A 7548-nucleotide genomic window follows, 5' to 3' on the forward strand; every position below is an offset into this window, starting at 1 on the left:
AAACTGAAGGCTCTTGCTGATCTCAGTAGGAGATACAGATTTGTAAGACTGTGATTTTTTTTTTTTTTTTTTTTTTTTTGGAAGAGCTACTTCTGTAATTCCTTAGTATACTGAAAATATGGGTTCAATTACAAATTAAGATGGTAAGCCACTCAAATAAAGGTGAGTTCCATGCATGGCCTAGTGTCTTTATCAATTTTGCATGGTAATAGATCTGGAAGAGTGCCACTGACTATCTTGTTGCCTCGCCTAAGCAATTATCATTTTTGGTGATATTTATTGAGCCTCTTGGTACACTTTGAGAATGATTTCTAGTTCAATTATCTGCTGAAGCATAAGAAAGCTGATTAGAAAATATATTTTCCCTACAATGTGATGTTTTCTTTTATAAAGATAAGCATACAGGGTAGTTAGTTAGCTTTGATGCTAAGTAAGTTTTCCTATGGGATCCCTTAGTTGCGTAGCAGATTTAGTTTTGCTGTTTCAGTAACAGAATGCCCAAATTCTTCTGGCTTTCACAGGGAATTGGTACCTATAACACACTGTGCTCTGAGCTGATGAAGCAATATGTTACTTCTAAAATCTCCAAATGATTCTGTATCTTTCAAGTGTTCTGGGCAGGATTACATCCTCCACAGCAGTATACCTATACGTGGGAAAGAGAAATGTAACCAATTCCCCTGCTGACCTTTATCTTATTGTGTCTATTTAAAACAGGAAAAGCATGCCCATTGGCTCAGCTAATACCTTAAATAACTGAAAGACACCCTGCTATTCCCAATTCCTGACTATTTCCTTGTTTATTTCCCCCCCGGCTAGCAGCAGCTTGCATATATGTTTATATATGTATGCAAATTTTCAATTGCAGACAGGTCTTACCTAAGAAAACAAAACAATCTGGGTAGCTCTTGCAAAAGCTCTGCAAGGTTAGGTCTGTGGAAGGACTGAACCATCTCGTGCCAATGCCGTAACATTCCCTGAGCCACTGTCTGAGGTGGGCGATCACTGGAGCCTGTGGTTGGTTGGGACTTCCCATGTCCAAGCATCCCAGCTGACTCAGACGCTGCTTCCCTCTGGAAAGCTGAGTGCTCCAGCTTGATGCTGTTTTGAGCATCTGGATCCTCAGGCACTCCTATGAAATCTGAAGTTTGTGGTTAGTCTGAGGGATCTGGGTGAGGTGGAAAATGAGCTGAGTCTGGAGCAGCTGAACATGCTGGTGTGTGTCTGGAGTTCACTCCAAAATGCTGAAGTCAAATGTTCTTCTGTAAATTCCTCATGCACCAGGGAGTAAATATGGTCGCCTGGACCTGCAGGAACTGAACTGATAAGAGCCATAGGCCCGTGGATCTGGGAGTCACTCATGCAACTTCTCAAATCCAAAAAGCTGAGGCAGATCCTTACTGCAGGGTCTCGGGGCAGCATTCCCTGTGCTTCGTTAGCTACGTTTGGTGCGCGTCCATTTGGCGCTTGTAGAGATCCAGCTGCTTTCCAGGGGTGAGCAGCTGACTGGTGAGACAGAATGGCAGATACGCTATAGCAGTATGTGCAGATGGTTGTTATTTCAAATGGAAATGTTTGGGGTTTATTTGTCAAGTATGTTCCCGAGCAGATAAAAGGACAGCTCTCTGTGTTGTTTGTAGCAAGGCTTGAGCACTGTTTACTGAAGAAGGAAAGGCTGAGAAGGGACTTGGTTATCATGCAAAGTGGGGCGGGAGGGATGACTGGAGAGTTAGCCTTTGCCTTGGCTGATGTTTGTGGGAACTGTGGCTGTGGCTCAAGAGGGTGGCATTGTAACTAGACTCATCTGCCTGAACGTGTGGGGAGCAACGTTGCTTCCTCTGCATGGATGGCTCCCATGGGGAACAGCTGGAGAAGGTGAGGCACTAATGAAAACCAAAATTCTGCTTTTGGTCACATTTGTTCCTTCCAGCTTCCCCCTGTGAACAAGGTGACCTCCAGCTCTTCGTCTTGCCACGTCACTGCAGCCTGACGCGTCCTTGGTCTTTACCCTCTTGCAAGAGTTGTCAACTGTCACTTTAACAAGAGGAGGCTGCAGAGGCGTTGGCTGTCGGCAACCTCTGAGCTTTCTGAGCTGCTGGTTCACATGGCCCCCAGGGCAGGGTCCAGGGGTGTGTTTTGGCACGTCCCGTACAGTCTGGACCTCTCCCGGAGCTGGTAGCCAACAATCCTTGTGGTTTGCCAGACAGAGGTGGTGGAACTGTCATTATGAAACATGTAGTTTTGGGAAAGAAACTTACTTGCAAGAGTGACTATTTTGGAGTGAGTCAGTAGATCCACATCAGCACTGATGTGAGGCAAACGGGAAGAAGAATCCTTCCAGTCTTGTGTAAAATCTCAGCTCAATTTATGTTAGAAATACCAGAAGCTTGCAAAGACATTTACTGACATACGGGCCCTGTGTTTTAAGGGAAGGCAGCAAAAAGAAGTCATTGTAGAGTTAAAAATAATCTACCACCTTTATTACATGGAGGAAACATGGCATGGGATGAAAGGAAGAGCTTTATTTGCTGTTGAAGATGTTAGATTCCATGTGGTAGACAACATCCAAAAATATGAAGTCACTTCCAAAAAACACAGCTGCTCTGCAAGAGCTATGATTTCCATATGACTGGGTTGTATGAGAATATCTCGGTGGCAGTCTCAGGACAGGAATGTCGTCATGAACACTGCTGAACTTTAGAGATGACTGGATTGTTTTTCTGGTAGTATTTAGTGACACTATTTTGTAATGCTAGCCTTTTGGAAAAAAGATATTCTCCTGAATTAGCACATTACGAGCTTGTTTAATGAATGTTCTGCCTTTAAGACATGAGATTAAGCAGACTGTTCTATTGCTCTAAAACTTTTATTGGTTTGATTTATCTTAAAGGGTATATTCTCGCTTAGGCTGTTGGCAAATTAAAGAAATTACTGGATGAAATCCTGGGAATGGTGTTTTGCTCAGGATCAGCCTAGAGGCCCTAGATGAAGGGGCGTGATACTATCCCAAGGGACAATTGCCGTAAGAGTAAAACTCTGTGTACTTCATTGCTACTGAAAGTCATTAGGACTTGGCATTGACTTTACCTTCCCCAGCATGTTTTTGTAGCTGCACAGTGGAATCTCACTCTGAGGTAGAAGGCAGTATCCTCTTCCATTCGCATGCTGAATTCTGTTATCATAACATTTATGTTTTCTATCATTTGAAACAGACCTGGCATTCAGGTTTCATTGTAGAAAAAAAGGTATTTTTTTGCCCTTCACTCTTGCAGTATAAGAGCAGTAGGATTTTTTTGTTGTTGTTGTTTAGACACTTGTGTTAAAACAAATTTGTCAGCCACTGCTCTGAAAGATTGATCGATGACTAACAGAACCGCCTCCAGCTGCTTGTGAGGTCTGGGCTGTGCAAACCCCCAAAGAGCCTAAATACACTCTGCATGTGGGAGAGGAGCCTCGGCTGCCGTGCAATCACTTATGTCAGCAGGCACGGGATATTCCAGCACTGGGCAAGTAAATATACCAAAAATGAGTGGGAGAAAGTGACAGCTTTGGGAATGAAGGTGGTAAACATGTTTGAATGTAATGTACACTCGAGCGGTCGAGGGAGGAGGACTGGTGTGGGCGTGGAAAAAAACGACTGCTGTGTTCTTGTGGGGATGTAGTCAGCCCAAGTAAGTATGGTTTCTTAAATTGCTGACGAGTCTTTGTAAACAAAGCTTGCATGGACTGATTTGAAGCTTACAAGAGGTCATTGACTTTAATTATGGTTCAGCAGAAGTAAAATGTGAGCTAGAGGTACTTGAAAACGGGAAAGCTCACTGCTCCTGGCCCAAGTAGGTATTTGGATTTTGTGGGTGTTACTGAGCAGGCTTTCCTTGTGTGCAGTTTCCATCATATCACAGCCCACAGCTGGTTTGTTTGGGCTCTGTGCACTATGATAACAACTTCCCCTGGAGCTATATATGTAGGCAGATAGCACGGAATAGTGTTACTTGCTATAAATTTACAAAGTGTGTCAGCCCCTGAGTGAGTGACTTCAAAAATGTCACTTCTGAGGACAGAGTGCTTCAGGGAAGGCATTTAAGAGGCAATGTGGGATGCTCTTGGATTTTGCAATTTACATACCAAATATAAGTGACTTTAATGTTCCAGGCTTAGACCAGAGCCATAGATAGCGATTGTACACACTCTTTCAGCGGACGTGCTAGCTTTCTGATCGTGTCCTATTTCTCTCCACCCTCCTTTGTCCAGATCCAGTGTTTGCTAGCAAGGCCTCTAAATTGCTGGGTTTATATCAATATTCAGATTTTTCCCTTCATGCAAACAATGGAGGACTTGATCAAACGTCTATCTTGGGAATTCCCTACAGACCTCAAAGGACTCTGGAGCTAGCTCACAGGTGAACAAACTGTTTCAGATAGAAAGGTTATGTTACGAATGTAATCCATGCAGGGCACGAAACAGTCTGCTGCACACAAATCCCTGAGCTGCTTCCTTCTGTTTCTTGCGTCCTCTTTAAGCTGCTAGATAACTTTCCAGCAAGTGATTAGTTTCTCATGGAGAACAGCTTGTATCTTAATCTTTTTATTGTTAAACCAACACCCTCTGATTTGCCTCATCAAATGCAGAAATTGTAACGATTCAAGAGAGATGTGGATGCAGGCTCACAGGGCGCTTGTCCTCTGCAGACAGTGTGCTGCGTGTTCAGTAGCATGCCTTGGCTCACAAACTTTCCCAGCAGGAAGCTTATAATGAAAGGGTTATTGAGCAAGAAACAGAAAGATTTAAACTGAAGTCACTCCCGACTGAACAGGACTGAACAGCTGGCTTTGTTTTTAATTTCTGCTATCAAGAAGGGATTTGGGGGTGGGGGTGGTGGAGAGGAAGTTTTCCCTCCTTCATGTAAAGGACATCCATGACCTTCAGGTGGTTAATCACAGCATTTGACTGCTCACTTCTAACACTTCCCCATCTATAACAGCTCTGTTCTGAAAAGTAGTGAAGTGCTTTAAAATTGTCCTTAATTGTGAATGTAATTGCCACCCCCTCCCCAAAAAAAGCTAACCACAGCCAAAGCAGAGAGAATAAAGGACTGGCCCTGGGAATGCTGAATATTGGAGCTTAGTGTTGGAGGCGAGCTGGAGCCCAGGACACAGCACTCCTCCTCGCTTTCTTTCCTGATGAGCATATATTTTTTGGAGGCAGAATGTGTGTGTCAGGATGGAGGGGAAGGGTGGAAATCTGGGGATGGAATTGTACTTGCCAGCTCTTACCATGAATTAATTGTATTTGGCTTGCCCAGCAAGTATTCATTGCCTTGAGAGAATACAAACAGAATGTTGCAAGACTGAACTATCCCAGCTCCAGCTGTGATGCTTCCTACCCCAAGCACTCCAGCAGAAAAACTGTGCTCTATCCTTGATTATTTTTTTTTAAAGCACTTTATAGAAGCACTAACGATCTTGCACTTGATAGATGCCTGTTACCACTGTATCCATCCCCAACTTCTCCCCTTCTGTCTGCAGCATGTCCAGTACCAGTTGGTTAACTCCTTCACCTCCATATGTGGCTGCATTTCATGCAAGATCTGCAAATGGTGTAAAGTTCATTAAAAAAAAAAAAATACAGAGCTATTAATGTGAAAGTTGCTCTGTCAGTGTTCAGTATATCATTAATGTGGCATCTCTTACCAAGTGTTGCTGCGCTTCTCACATTCAAAGCATTGCCATGAATTCCTACCATGCAGAAAGGTTGGCACTTTCCCACTGCTTGGGGGTCTGAAAGTGGCTGGGCAAAGGGTTGAAATCTCTGGCAGGCTGGGAGCTATGGCAAGAACCAGCTGCCTGCCCTCCTCAGGGTGGGAAGGGGCTCCTGGCTCTTCTGCTGCTTGTAGATGACAATAGTTCAGACAGAAACACAGAGTAAATTATTTATATCTTGCATTAAAGCTACTGCTTCTGGGTGACAGCTATGTTTTCTTCCCTCTATACCCTGTAATACAAGGAGTTTCAGAACGAAAACCAAAAAATCCCACTGAAAACCCAACAGAGTTTTCCATGGTAGAAAAGGGAAAGGAAGTTATTCAGGCTGATAGTAATCCTGGGTTTATCAAAAGAATAGGAGAAGCTGCTGTTCTCCTTTAGGAGTCCTCTGTACCTGTGAATTGCTTTAGGCTCAAAAGCTTCCACTGCTACTGCACTTGCATTACAGACCCTCGCCTGGCTCACCTAGGGCAGGGGTTTAATTTCAGTAGCTCTCAGCTGGAAAAAAAAAATGCCTCAGTCCTTCTTATAGCTGTGTGGCTTTCTGAAAACTTAGTTTGAATGGGCAGCTTCTCCCATGGAACATGTGCTACCCTGCTTCTCTTGTCCCCTCTTTTTGTAGGAATGGTGTTAAAGATGTACCTTCTCTGTTCGGAAAGATTTTCCTTCTTTCTTTCTCTCTCGGCTTGCCATGTGACGCTCTGAACTCAGAACAACTGCATGCTTGGCTTGTAGTGCCCGGTCTTCAAATCCTTAATGCACTGGGCAGTGAGATTCCTTTGGGATGCAACATTCGTGCAGTGTTTTGCACCTGGAAAAGTTGGAAGATAATTGAAAGTCAAGCCCAATTAAGGGGAAAGTGTGCTCCAAGCTGTGGCACCCATATCTGGTACGCGATGATTTGTTGTATCCCTGAGGATGCCTTCCACAGCTTCCTTGGAAACAAACTAAAAACCCAGGGACCAAAACCACAAATGGGGGCAGAGCTGTTTCTGGCTGCAGCAGACCTGGGCCCAGTGGGCTCTGGGAGCTTGGAGGCTTTTTAGGCAGATGGTGAAGCAGCAGTTTTGTGGTCCTCTCTCAGCATCCAAACCAGAGCTATACATATGCTATACATTCAGCTGGGACAAATGTCAGCGATACTAAGCCTAGCCCTGTCCGTGATTACTGGTGGGCAGGCAGTGCCGTACAAGGGTAACAGCCAGGGCCATGCTGTGTGTGACTCCTAACCCTGGTACCTGCAGGAAACCTGTGCTGCTGCCACGCTTCAGCAACGGGGCTTTAACCTGTGATCTGGGTGATTTTTGGTGTCTAGATTGGAGGGTACATGCTATATGCCCTTGTCTGTTGAGGTCTGATAGTCTCATGGGGCACGTACGTCCCCTCCTAGTGTCCACGCTCAGATCCAGAGCCCTGAGCCTTCTCACTTGCCTCCCCTGGCCCCTCCAGAGCCCAGCCCACTTCTATATAATAAATAAATCTGTTTTCTTTTGCATTGAAAGGAAAAGGGCTAAGCGCTTCCTAAAACCAATGGGGTAAATTGTTTATTGTGCAAATTTCAATAAGGGTTTTAACAAGGAAGTGGTCTGTAAGCCCTGATAAACATTGTGTGGTAGATAGTGGTAGGAAAGGGTTGCGGTTCCATCTGAATGTATACACAGACCTGGGTCTCTCATGGGTATGTGAGAACAATGAATTATATATCACGTACTGCAAGGCTGGCTCCGGGGCTGTGGAACGCCATCTCCCATTGCTGCTGGCACCGGCGGCTGTCGGGAATGGGGTG

Source organism: Balearica regulorum, chromosome 18, assembly GCF_011004875.1.
Source record: "Balearica regulorum gibbericeps isolate bBalReg1 chromosome 18, bBalReg1.pri, whole genome shotgun sequence".
NCBI lineage: Eukaryota > Metazoa > Chordata > Aves > Gruiformes > Gruidae > Balearica > Balearica regulorum.